This window comes from Manduca sexta, chromosome 13 (genome assembly GCF_014839805.1).
Source record: "Manduca sexta isolate Smith_Timp_Sample1 chromosome 13, JHU_Msex_v1.0, whole genome shotgun sequence".
Classification (NCBI taxonomy): domain Eukaryota; kingdom Metazoa; phylum Arthropoda; class Insecta; order Lepidoptera; family Sphingidae; genus Manduca; species Manduca sexta.
In genome coordinates, this window is record NC_051127.1 from 4,102,794 (window position 1) to 4,116,789 (window position 13,996).

Below are 13,996 nucleotides of genomic sequence, written 5' to 3' on the forward strand. Positions count from 1 at the left end.
TTAATGAATTAAGGCGTCCGTGGTTTGAAAATAGCTTTGCGCTAAAACATGCTAAAATATTTAGGCGGGTTTTCCTTGACTGCCTTGGCGTATTATATTGCGTTTCCGGTATGATTACTATGGTGAGGTCTAGGGTTCGAGCTCCGAGTCAAATGACAGTAACCCTATTACTTAAAACTATATTTAAACAGTGGAATCTTAGCGTGATACATCTCTGCTTATCCTTAAAAGTTAAGAAAAGGACATACACACATAGCCATGAAGAGGCTTACATACTAAATGTAACTGGCAATTATTTCTTACTCGATATCCAAAGAAAATGCCCAAATTAAAAAAGCAAATTAAATCTAGATCAAATTCCGCCAATTTCTTTACAATCAATACTTTCAATTCTATCACAGCTGCCCTAATTACTAGCGTTGATTAGTCATGCGTGTCGGTGGTACTTGGGCCTGTGACGTCACTTAATAAGGTCATTGTTCCATCACGAATGACTTAATCAAGCGACAACAATGGCGCGGATACGTGCTTTGAGCTATCTATGCCTGACCTACATATGCGACCTGGAGATATGATTATACTTATCGCTGTATCCATCCATGTTTCTATATTTATTGAATAAAGGAGTGGGTGAATGAGGCAACGAATGCTAAGAATTTTAGACTGTGCAAGATGTCAAAAATTAATACATCACAAGGTCTTTAAGTGTCTCTTCTAGAAAGCATCCCTTGAGTTTTTTTGTACTTGTACAATCTAGCCAGTGGACTGGACATTACTGGAGATAATGAGACCTAACATCTCATGTCTTGGAATGGCGGGCGCGTTGAAGTACCAAACAGTACTTTGTAATTCAAGGTTTTGGATGGTATTTCTATTGTTTATGGGCGGTCGTATCGCTTACCATCAGGCGAATGGCAAGCTAGTCTCGTCATTCAAAGCAATAAAAAACAAAACTTAACAGTTATTAATATTCATGGTGTTTTGTGTAATACAAGAGTATCCAATCATTAAGGTCCTATGTCTCCTGGATGGGGCAGAAGGCTTCCACAGGACTCCATTTTGTCTTGTACTTTGCGTTTGATTTCGTCAAGTCTTCCCAATACTTTCCACTTCGTCGATCACGGAACGTGTCCAGGTTTGTTTGGGACAGCAACGCCTTCGCTTTCCTTGGGGATGCCAATCCATTGCCTAGGTAAATGGGCGGGACTTTTGAGGGTTGTGGACAAAACATTTCTACTTGTGGGGCCTGATCTGCTAGTGAATTGGGTTTTCATGGCAGAGCTCTTGTAGTAGAGTATCAATTCAAAAAGCAACTGCGTTATCTGGAATGTCATTTATGGTAGTAGTCTCAGATGTCACACCACGAAGCCTTGTCTATCCTATATTTCCTTTGTCTAGTAAAAACTACGTGAGTATATAGGCTTATAAAAATAAAATAAAATTATTTTGTTTCCTACTACGCAACAAAGAGGCAAGTTAATTAAATGGACCAAAACTCGAACATAATGTAACGTAAAACATCCGCGCCATTTACAAACGGAAATTCCATCTCATTATAAATTCTACGCGTAACACATTTGAAGGGTTTTTGCCTTTTAATGTCAACCTTCAGATTTGCTTGATGTATGTGAAAAGGAATATATCCTGAAGATTTCCTTAGACAGGCTTATTGGTAGTAGGTGTCATATGTGAGAGTCCAACTAGGTAGGTACCACTGCAATGTCTATTACTGCCGCCAAGCAGCAGTGTGTAGTCACTGTTGTGTTCTGTTTTGATGAACATTGTGCTGCAGTTTCGGGTTTGATCCCCTGATCAGAGATCTCTCATATGTGAGAGTCCGTCTGGGTAGATACCACCGCAATGTATATTTCTGCCGCCCAGCAGCAGTGTGTAGTCACTGTTGTGTTCCGGTTTGAAGAACATGATGCTGCAGTTTTGGGTTCGATTCCCGGATCAGTGATATTGTGTTTTTCTTCTCAATCTGGAGTTTTTAATTTGTTGCAGTAAAATTGCTCCCTATTCGGAATGGAATAAAAAAGGTGAAACGGTGCACTAGTTGTGTCTCTGCCCACCTCTTGAAGAATAAAGGCGTAACATGCGATAGTTCAAATGCTTTGGAACACGAAAAATAAGTTCTCATTTTTCCCCTGTCTGAGACGTTCATTGTTCTATTCTGATTATCCTCGCTTTCCATTACCTGGGACCTTATCAGGTCGCCGACATTAAGGGAGGGTGGTGGAAGGCCGGGGGAGGGGGGAAATTGTTCTTCCCTGTAGTGATCTATTTCAATATTTATTTGTACTTAATGATATAATGATTATTTATTTATGTCTACTTTTTGTATGTTATATAAAGTATAATATATTATATTGTTGAATATAGGTTAATACGTACAGTCAGCCGCAAGAACTAAAATGGCAACCAAAACGTCACTGTTATAACCTACTTATTCACTTGAACAACAAATAATTAATAAAAAAAATTATTAAAATTCAAATTTACACTTAGACTCGAGTTTTTATATCATGAGCGCCATTCCGTTCACAACCAAGATCTGTCAATATTGACCACACTAAATTCAGTTTGAATGGATTGCAGTTCAATTCAGTTGTAGTGAATGTTCGGAACGCCAAATCTAGTACGTAGTACATATATATCGATGACCTATAACAAAAACAAGAAAACACATACGCTTCCTGGAAAAGAACATAATATGTCTGACATATTGTCATGTCCGTACCGAATTAGGGGCCAAAGTAACATGTGTCGAGTAAACAGCGAAACACACCGACAGAACATTTGCAAAGTTAATAATTTTCGTAATCGGGATCGGGAACGCACCTGTCTACCTGCCTGCGGGATTTGAACAGGGTGGTATTTAGGGAAGTGAGATGGGGGGTCGATCCCTATATGATAGTACCAGTTTGTTTTTGAAAGTGGTATTAATGGTGTTTATTTTTATAAGGCAATTTAGGAAGTAAGTTGGGGATATGAAGTGAAAGTACCAGTTTTTATTTCTGAAAGATAAATAAGAATAACTTGTTACGTACGTTTTCAATAACTAAACCCATATATATTTCTTACAATTGACAATATTTTCAATTATGATACTTAACATCTCAAGTCTCAGGGTCAGGAGCGCAATCCAATGCCATGAAGTACTAATTCACAGTATTGTATGGTATTGCTAATGTTTATGAAGGGTCGTAACGCTTCCAATCAGGCAAGGGGCAGGCTCGTTTCGTCATTCAACTAAATTAACAACAAATACTTCCATCAGTAAATAAGTCGCAGGAGCTCGCTGGATGCGGCCGCTTTCAATAGGTCTATCTGGAAATCTTTGGGCGAGGCCCGTGTTCAGTTGTAGATATCCTGCCGCTGATGATGACGATGACTGTCGTCAGAAAGCTTAAGAGAACAGATTAGGTGATATTTTATGCCAATAATAATGTATGATCAATAACATCTGCGAGTAAAATCTAGTTATAAATTTATCCGCAGATATTCATGTGGTAGATAGTTTCTCTGCTAAGAAACAGGATATCGAGATTTCAGTTCCTGTATCGAACAGCTACAAGATAAGTGAAGTATATTAATTTGATTTCACAGCTAAGTAAGATTAAATGTAGGATCTTTTTAACAGTTGTCAGTTATAAGAGAGTAAGATAGCTATGTGATTATATCAAAGCCAGTCTAATTATTATAAAAAAAAAACTTGTAAGCTGTCTTGGACCACGTTTGGTTTTATTTTTGAATTTTTTCATTTTCTACCTTAACCTGGTGATTTTTTTTATTTCCCTGGTCTTAAATGACTTTACCTGATCCATCAAAATTCACTTTAGAACGCGATGAGCAATTTATTTTCTTAACATATAATAATTTTACATTGAAAGCTTAGTTTGGTGTAGTAATTTTGTTCGAAATTTAGATTTTTTTATTTTACAACTACGGTTAGAATAACTTATTGTAAAGTGTTATTTTTAAGAACATAAGTATATGGTTTCATTTAGTATCGCAATGTCAAAATAACCCTATACAAGGTAAACGAAGATGGAGTTAGTTACATCTTTCACCTCTACAAATTCCTCAGGGGAAAAACTCTAATCTTATATAATATATACTTATAAAATATGTACCGTATAAATGAAAAGGAACAAAGGCTTACACACCCACGCGACTCAACTCCGGCCCTCACAAAGATGCCTGAAAAATTTCGAAAGCCTATCACTCAAACATGATGAAGTAACTTTATTATTACTTTACACAACATAATTTGTCATCTCTGCGAGGTTCAAACGTCATTATACAGAGTGGCAGACGTCTTTCGTAATTTACATTTCCCTACGCAAAATTTCTTGTAAACAAGTATGTATTGATGTTGAATTTGCGATCGGCCTTTCTTCGCAAAATCGGATATTAAATTTTCCATGCAAGTATTGATAGTATCGGCTGTTAATAAACGGTTGCTAATTTCATATCAATACTAAGAATCAGAAAAATCATTTCAAACGCACTTTATTTTAGTTGGTCCTATTTTTTTATAATATCGATCGTATGAGTTTTTTACTGTAGTATTGTAAGGTATTTATATTGCTTTGGCAAAGTGACTTCACTGCACCTAATTGTAAATGAAGTAAGGTCAAGATAGCCGACTGAGGAGAGATTGCTCCCCGCCAGTTGATACAGTTATGCCGGCCTGTTTTATAGTGTCATTGTAGTGCAGTTACCTACTAAACATAGTAACCCTACCCATTAACCCCACTTTAACCCCCACTCGGGTAACCAAAAACACATCCTACATCAGTCACAAGAGTCGATCTAGAGAATGAACATATCGGATGAGTCAAAGCTTGAAGCAATCCATCACAGCTTCATCCGTCAACAACCCGCCGCTGATTCATGCGCGGGATAATTTATATTACTAGCTTTTGTTCCTACTAGCGTGCTAAGCGCAAAAGCGGTATGTCTGGGAAACCTTATTTCGAGATAATGGAAGTTTTGTAAATATAGTTTTATAGTTTTTTAAGTAAAACTGAGATAGAGAAAACTCTTTTAAGTTTTTTTAACAAGTTCTAAACAAGTTACTGTTTTTAGGTAAGTTCATTGAATGGGTATTTTTATAACTATTCGACGCCATAAAAATCAAGATTTTGATATTTTTTTTGAGATACCGCTTTTGAGCTTAGCACGGCAGTCTAGACGTGGTGTTTGTAGATTTGTATTTAGAGCAATTTTTAAAAGTTTTTTCATTTGAGGCAGTAAAGGCGGCTATCGCTCTGTAATTTCTTAGAAGACCGTATTTCGCATCAATTCAATAGCAAGCAGAGGCAGTATAGAGTCGATTTGTCGTCGAAAATCTAAGACGAGTTGCTCCGGATAAGAGTGTAAGGTTTGTTTTAATACAAGGGAATAAACAAGTGTTGTTATAGAAATGTAAACTAAATTATAAACTTAAATGCGATTTATGAACGAAAATATGGAATGTCGAGTAATAAATATTTTGGGGATTTACAAACGACTTATTTTTAAACAATAAATCATTCTCTATGACGTGCACTCGCTAAATTAAAACAACTAAACTTATTTTTTGAGCATATTCATCAGCTCTTAAAACTCGTAACTAATTTCCTAGATTATAATTTTTCTTTATACTCAAAAGCTTTTTTCTTTGTACACATTAACCCTCTTATTCATAGACGTTATTTATCTAAGGAGCATGGCTGTGATAACAAATCTGTTTCTCAGTGCTGACAGCATGGCAGCATTCATAGTGCGTAGACATAGGGCCGTTGTGATTGGCTAATATTGAGATACAACTTGAATCTAGTTGGCTGTCAGATAAACAAAGCTGAACAAACAGCTAGCTGTCAGACAAACAAAGCTGAGAAACAGACTTGTTATCACAGCAATGATCCGTCCTTAGATAAATAACGTCTAAGAATAAGGGGGTAAGTACGTTATTTTAATAACAAATACATCAAGTCTTCCTACTGCAGAGGTAGGCAGGTGTGGAACTGCGGCATGTATTTTTCTCTATGTGTGTGTGGTAGTGAGCGAGCCTTTAGTCACTAACTGATACTAAGCAAAAAAAAAATCAATATCACATTGGCGAGAATAGAACCTGGGATCTTAGATAATTTCTACTAAACAAAATACCTGTTGATCATTATCTGGTCCTGTAAATCATCATAATCTTAATTGTTCTCGGATATCATGAATAACCTGGTATCTTTGCTTCTCTTTTTATGATAATAGCAATCATCAATCATCCTAAAATTTAAGAATTTTGGGGTTATTTTGAGAGATGATTATTATTTATTTATGTATTGCACTTAATATACAAATGTATACAGGCTGACTTAATGCCATAGGCATTCTCTACCAGTCAATCTTAGGGTGGTGCAGAGATAATCATGGTAGGTGCATCACGGTAATATGATACTGAGAAAGAAGATAAATACATAAAATACATATTATAATTACATAAACATAAAAATATACATAAGAATATAATGTAATATTATAAGTTAATGTGGTGACTATTCCGCTTCATTGAGCAGTAACTGTCGAACACTCTTTGTGAAGGCAAACCGAGTGGTCGACGATCTGAACTATTATACTTGAGAGAAATCTGATTAGGGCAGTATCAGGAATAATAGTAATGAATTCGATACGAGCGGAACACAACATTACTTAACGTAGGGTTCAAAAGTTTATCACAGATAATAGATCAAATTCCTGTCAAACACACATATTATACACTACTCGAACACAATACCGTTTTGGGCGCGCAATATGATGCTAGGTTTAATTAATTAACAATTGGAAATGCGTTTGATCCTTCCTTGACATTTGATTTATGACTCACATTGACATATTATAATATTTACATACTGTAGTATTTGGTTTAAACATCTATATAGCTTTAGTTCGCGGCTTCGCGAGTACATACTTCGAATTTAATTGATTTTGTTTTAATATGTGGTACTGTATTTTTTTTACTTACAACAACTTCTCGCAACCTCCGTTCATTCAAGCTTGAAGTGGTAAAGGATCTAAGGGCGTTGGCATTAAATTTAAAATATACCAAGGACATACATTAGTTTATCATCTATAAATTTGTGTTAACTTTTTTTAAACTTGCTTTTTAAAAATATTTACCTTACCAATAGTAGGATTTTAAGGTCTAAAAATACATCGCAATGCCTAATAGTACACTTTGTGTAAGAACCTGGATCTCTCTTGTTCTCAACTGAATCATCTACTACGCTTCGAAGTATAGATCAATAGCTTATAACACTGCGCTAGTTCAGGCAATAAAATCCAGGTTAGGTCATTACGAAGCCCTATAGGACGACTTGCGTGTTTTTTTTTATAATAACGAGCACGGCAAAATCATCACAGTAAACCTGGTGTTATGTAAAGTAGGGTCTAATATACTGACGAGAGATGATTACCTCTCGGCAGTCGACACAATTATGCCGGCCTAGGAACTGAATTTACACAGGCTGATCCTGGAACGCAACACTTACGTGGGACACTATGGCGGGTTTTAATACCTTGTACGGTGGTCCCTATTCGGGCGGATATAAAATATATCCTACCACTACAGCGTGTTTATCATACAAGTGTTCGTATTCATAAGTATATCTCATGTACTTACAAATCAACAAAATTATTATATCTAAATAAAACGATATTTTGTTTTTATCGCGGTTTTAATATTACAATTTTCTCCCGACGTTTACCTAATAATTTTAATACTTTTCTTTCATTGTCTAACATTCGCGTAAAGATAATAAATCACTATACATCTATTAAAAGAAAGTGGTGTTAGTTTCACTATTTATAACTCAAGAATAGATGAACCGATTTGGCTGAAAATTGGTGGAGAGGTGGCTTAGAACCAGGAGACGGACATAGGATACTTTTATTCCGTTCCCACGGGAACGGGACGTGACATAAGACGTGGTATAAGAAAGCAAAATTTGGTATGGAGATAGTATAAGACCCTGGGAAGGTTATAGGCTACTATCCCGGGAAAATATATAGCGGGACTTTTATCCTGAAAATTCCTTTGTAGGCAATGTAACTAGTGGACATAATAAGACTTAACATCTCAGGATGGCGAGCGTAATACAAACAATACTTTGTAATTCAAGGTGTTGGATGGTGTTTCTACTGTTTATGGGCGGTCGTATCGCTTACCATCGGATGATCGGCAAGTTCATCTTGTCATTCAAAGAAATTTAAAAAAAGGTCTTCAGTATCTAGCAAGCCCTGTGAGGTTAGAAGCGTGAGTTTATGTTATGAAAAACGTTTCAGTGGACGGCTTTGCTAAAATGTAAACAACGCCATAAAAGCTCAAAACTCCAGAAACTTTTAACTTTCATTAACCACTGCCCGCGGTTTATAATAATTCCTATCAGCTTTCGCTAAAAAGTATGTACAGTCGGCAACAAAAATAACATTAAATTAAAATCTCAAATGTTAAACTTGCAAACAATAATTACACATTTGCTTCATAAACGAAAAATATTAAGTGTTTTAAATATAACAATAACAAAAAATACCATAATTAATTTGAGGTAAACTTTCCGCTCTATTCGTGTCTGACTGTACATCGGTATTCCTTGAACAAAAAGTTGTATCCGCAAGAATTTTCACTAATATCCCTCGCGAAGGAATGTGGATCCGACAGATTCCGGGGAGCGGCTTACGAGCCGAGAATACAGCGAACCAGATTTTGTTTCTAGATCTTACTATAAATCTATAGTGTTATTTTAGTGTATATTTTAGTCACCTCATAGTTTTAGCGGTAGTATAGTTGGAAGTGGACCGTACTGCTGAGAGTTTGTTCGAAATCTTACCTTGAGGTATGCGCTTTTGACTTCTCCAAGTTATAATTATAGTGTTTATTATTTAGCAGCCCCTTTAACAAACATCGGAATTTCATGGTTCGAACCTTAAGTTAGCTGTCAATAGACGTATTACCCGAAAAACATGACTAGCTTCAAAGCTAATTACAAAAAGTATCCAACCTCCGCAATTGCGGAAGAACCACTGTATCCCATGTTCATAACTTTAGTTCATTCCGTACCCCAAATTAGGGTCAAAGTTTCTTGGGGCCCTTAAGCTGTCGATAATGCAGAACCGATGGACCCGCCATCCCGGATTATAACTTCGGGAAATTAGGATATAATCGCGGAAAAATCATGTCGCTCCGGCAGTTTGACTCCCGGTGTAATCCGCTGTAATATTACGGGGCCTTAATTGTCTTCTAATAGCTAAGGGGCAGTATTGGTTAGCGTCGTTTAGATAAATCAATTATTGATAGCAATAATCGTACGGAATTGCTAAATAATTGCTCCGTCTAAATTAGTTTTAAGTTTCGTGTATCAAATGGACGATGTCAGGATATAGTGCTGAGGGATATGGGAGAATGTCTAGTTTTTGAAAACATGGATAGAGCGAAGTGAAGAAGATAAATGTGGAGTGCTGACTCCACCACCATGTGGGATCCATAGCTTGAAAGAGAGATATTTATGTATGAAATTACAAACGGAATTTTGAGCTGGTTATGGCATTTTGAGTAGTCATTCAAAATCTGAAATAATGGGGCAACTGAAACGTAGACATATTTTATAGTATAGGGTGAGAATGATTGAGGTCTATACTAATTCAGAAGTACTGATGTGAATTTGCAACATTTGTTTCTTACTTTAAACAAAACAATTTCTTTAATTGCTTTAGTCCATGGGCGACGTATGCTGCTTACCTCTCATTTGCCTACTAAGACAATAAAAATCAAAATGTATAATTGTAATATTTGTATAATTGTTAAATTTAGATGCGAAGTATGAAATATCCAACAGCAAATTTTGTCACAAAACCAAATTTTGTCGCCTGTTACAACCGGCAGGGCACACCATGGTGGTATTCGCTAGATGCCCCCGATCCACAGGGTACGCGGCGCCGGTCAGCCCTTAACCCAGCACCCCCTAGAGATACTTAATTTTGACACGATTCATCTAAATCGTCATCATCAGTTGCAGGATGTCCACTGCTGAACATAGACCAGCAAATTGATTATAAAACGACGCACAGAAGGCCAGTACACACATCTCCATATTCGATCCAACTCTGCTGTCTGGTCACGTGTTACTTGACGAAGGATAACAAATTTTAGCGTAGTGTACAATTTGACGCGATCGAGAAGTCAAGTCACGTATGAACACTTGGTGATTTTTACAAAATATCCGGCTTTAACAAAGCGAAAAATAGGTAAGGTAACTGAGAAATAAGTGAGTTGGGTTGTGCCGGTGAAAGATATCCAGCTATAAGGCTATTTACAACGTTATATTTGATACTGTTCCGGTATCAAATATATTTTGTATTGTAGGAAGTACTGCTGAGGTCTCGGGATGAACCTCCGTTGAGTAAAGTGATAAAGACCGCTTCCTCGGAAATCTTTGGGGAAGACCTATGATCAGCACGAGATACTGTGGCTAATTGTGATAGTATTCGGTAAAATAGCTTCCAGCATTTCAGCAGTTTTCAAAGAATACACATATAATTTTTGGATTTGAACATGCGGACATTTCTCTCAGTAGACCGTCCCACACCCAACTACACTATCACCGCTTTTCACTCCTTATATATATACAAAATTAACGAGCTTCATAATTAAATATGACATAGTCTAATAAAGGATAACCAAGGCTTGTTTGTATTGTTCCATAACAAACAATGTTATTACAAATAGTTAATTTGTAATTAACACACGTTTGTTTATTGTAACAAAACGTGATTATTCTAGATTTGTTATTCAAAACGAAATGTTAAATTATTTTATTGTTGTAATCATCTAGATTGAAATATATTCATTCCGAAGTTAGTTAGAATATTTTGTTTTAATTATAATATTTATTTGGGCTTTGTAAACAATTAATGATGAAGAGTTACTGGCTTAGTCTATTGCCAAGGATTTAGGTTAGATATCTTGAAGTCTAGGGTTTGATTAACGTCGGAAAAGCGTTTGTTTTTTATATCATTTAGTTGGACTGAATTCCTGATAATGGGTCGATATCAGCTAGATAACCAGTCGAAAAAACTAAAAGATCAAGATCCCAAAGCCCCCAAACCATATTCATTTTCTGTCAAACTAATTAGATAATGTAGTGTTTGCATTAAATTTAACACATTCTTACTATCTTGTGCCAGAAAATCTATAATCTATAGGTACTATCTATCTATAGGTGTTTTATTTACTTTAAAACATTACTAACATTTCTTGAACGAATGCCTCTGTGCTGATTAAGTATGTTAAAGAGAATATTGTTAGAAATATATAATCAATACATCATTTCTTATCGGTGAAAAGCTCCAATATACGTCTGAAATGTCAATCTTAACTTCAAAGGCGTCGTTACACCTCTGCCTACCAATAAGGAAGAAGGCGAGGTATAATGTCAACCGTCATGCAACTTATCCCTATTATTAACGTGTATTATCAAATCATCCGTCGTGTCTTTTTTTTGGTTTCGCGAATTACCGCTCAGCCTTTGTGGGGGGAATCTGAGTGTTTATGTTGAGGTCACCGTGCCTTATGACTCGGCGTTGAGCCGGATTTGATTGGATGGGATGAAATGAAAAAAAAAACACAAAAGATCTATATGTAACGAATACACAAAGTATGAATTTTACTATGAATTTTACAGTAATGTACGAAATTAATCAGTGTATTGACAACGGTCTCCACATTAGGTAACTCTGTATCGTAGGGTCCTGTGAGATCACTCATAAATGCTTTTTACCATAATAGACTTCGTTTCCATGGTAACACAAAATGAGATCATAGTATAATATATTACTAAAAAACAATTAGCATCCAGAGTACATTGAAATATTAGCTAGTTTATTAAGAATATAAAAAAAACTTAAAAACCACAAATATCCATACCGTTTCCATCAATGAATGGAGTTATTTAAAAGAAAGGTAATTATAATTCATTAATGTTTTTTTAAGATAGAAGAAAATAAGGCATATGCTCGGCTATCCATGTAAGAAGCCAGGGCGGGTGGCTAGTTCAACATAAAAACAGTTACTATGAAGGAAAGCGAACAGATCCCAACTTAGTCAGGTTGATTCCGAACAAGGGGCAACTTGCACCTACACGCGAATCAATCCGACGTAATCTCGCTCCGTAATATCGGAGCCAATAACGATATTTTCCGACTGGTTGTCTCCATACTTAATCACTGACGGTTCATAGTTAATTTGTTTCTATTTGTTTAAGCTACCTGAGTTGTGGTTCTATTTCTTTATAAGTTCATTTGTGGTTATATATTTTTTGTTCTCTTACAGCTGTTTTTAATAAATGATCCTAATTTCAATTCTCAATCCGATTCACAGTATTAATCAATGACAACAAGTCATTTGAAAGCGTGTCAAAAATAGTCTCTGATTGGTCAATTTTTAAGATAGATCTAATAAGCGATAAGGATCGTTTATTGAACAAAATACAGTCAAATTGAGAACCTCTACCTTTATTTGAGTTGGTTAAAAATGACGGTTAGCTAATGGCTAGATGTGGATAGCATTGCCAAGAGTTACTTCAATACTTTTTTATGGTCAAACCAAAGTGACCACACTGCACCTGATGGTCAGCGGAGTATAGTCTAGACAGAGACTTTCCCGCCCTCTCACCCACCACTACAACTCCTGTAAGCCAGGATCAGCAGTGGCACGTATTTTATGACACCGAGCGGTGAAGCTCGGCGAGTCTCAGGGAAAACTAATTTGTCATTATCCCGCAACGAAATTAATCAAATAGAAAAATAGGGAGGTATGGTATGGTAATTGGTCAAGACAGTGTCGAATGACGAGAGACAATTACGCCAGACGCAATTATTCCGGCCTGTTTGATAGCGGATATACGAATTTTGTAGTGAGCGGGGGATCTTGATCATAGAAACACGGAATTACATGAAAACTGTGTATTGTACTCCACAATTGTGCAATAAGAGTTCTTAAGTACCTTTTTTTTGTTATACTATCCTACTTTTTATTAGTCTTACTTTTTACCTTACTCTTACTGATATGAATGCGAAAGATTGTGGAAATGTTTCGATGTACCAATCTAGACTTTATTGTAATATAATAAAACCATATAATGGAATCTACTTAGATTTAGAGATATATAAATGAATGTCCAGTTCCCTTGATCACGCCATAACTAGAGGACAACCCGATTTCATTCTTTTTTTAGGTTTTCTTAGCCAATCGAAAAGAGTATTTATACTCTAAACATACAAGTAAACTACACTGGTACAGTCGCATTTAACCGCTACATGCAAACTAACGCAACACCCGTGAGACACTAAAGTGGCTTTAATACCTTCTGTACGAAGGCCGCTATTCGGTTGGATACATATATCCAACAACCAGCAAAATTGATCAATAATAGTAATAATAAAACTTTAGAATAATACAGTTTTTTTTAATACAGTGTGCGCTAATATATTCATTAGTTAAGTAACTGTTTGGAGATATTAATGCCACCTCCGTAAATGCGACAATTGTATTCTATAACATAAAAACTATTAACATAAAAATAATAACTTAACAATAAATTAAACTGCCTTCATAAACCACTAAAAACCAAAAATAATTTAACATTACCTATATACTGGTTACCAATTTTGGAGTCGGTGCTTAATAACAAGCAAACATTGTTTTCATACTTTTGTTCATGTATTTATCTATCTTAACAAGCAGTTTTAATGACTAATGTTAATTTTTTATGAGTAATGTGAGTGAATGGTTGCGTTTATTTACCAAAAATCGATTACATTCGTTTCCAAGACTCTGCATTTATTCCACAAACAAAACCGCAATCAAAAGCTAGTCCCAAATTCGCACAATACCAAAGTGGATCATTTGTTTTCGATAACAAACGAAAGTAACATCGAAAGGCAGACAACAGTATCAAAT

General features: G+C 35.8%; 1 protein-coding gene across 1 annotated transcript in view; it reads left to right on the plus strand.

The window, feature by feature from the left end:
• Positions 1–13,996, plus strand: part of LOC115453457 (neural cell adhesion molecule 2) — a 132,380-nt gene that overhangs the window by 79,348 nt on the left and 39,036 nt on the right.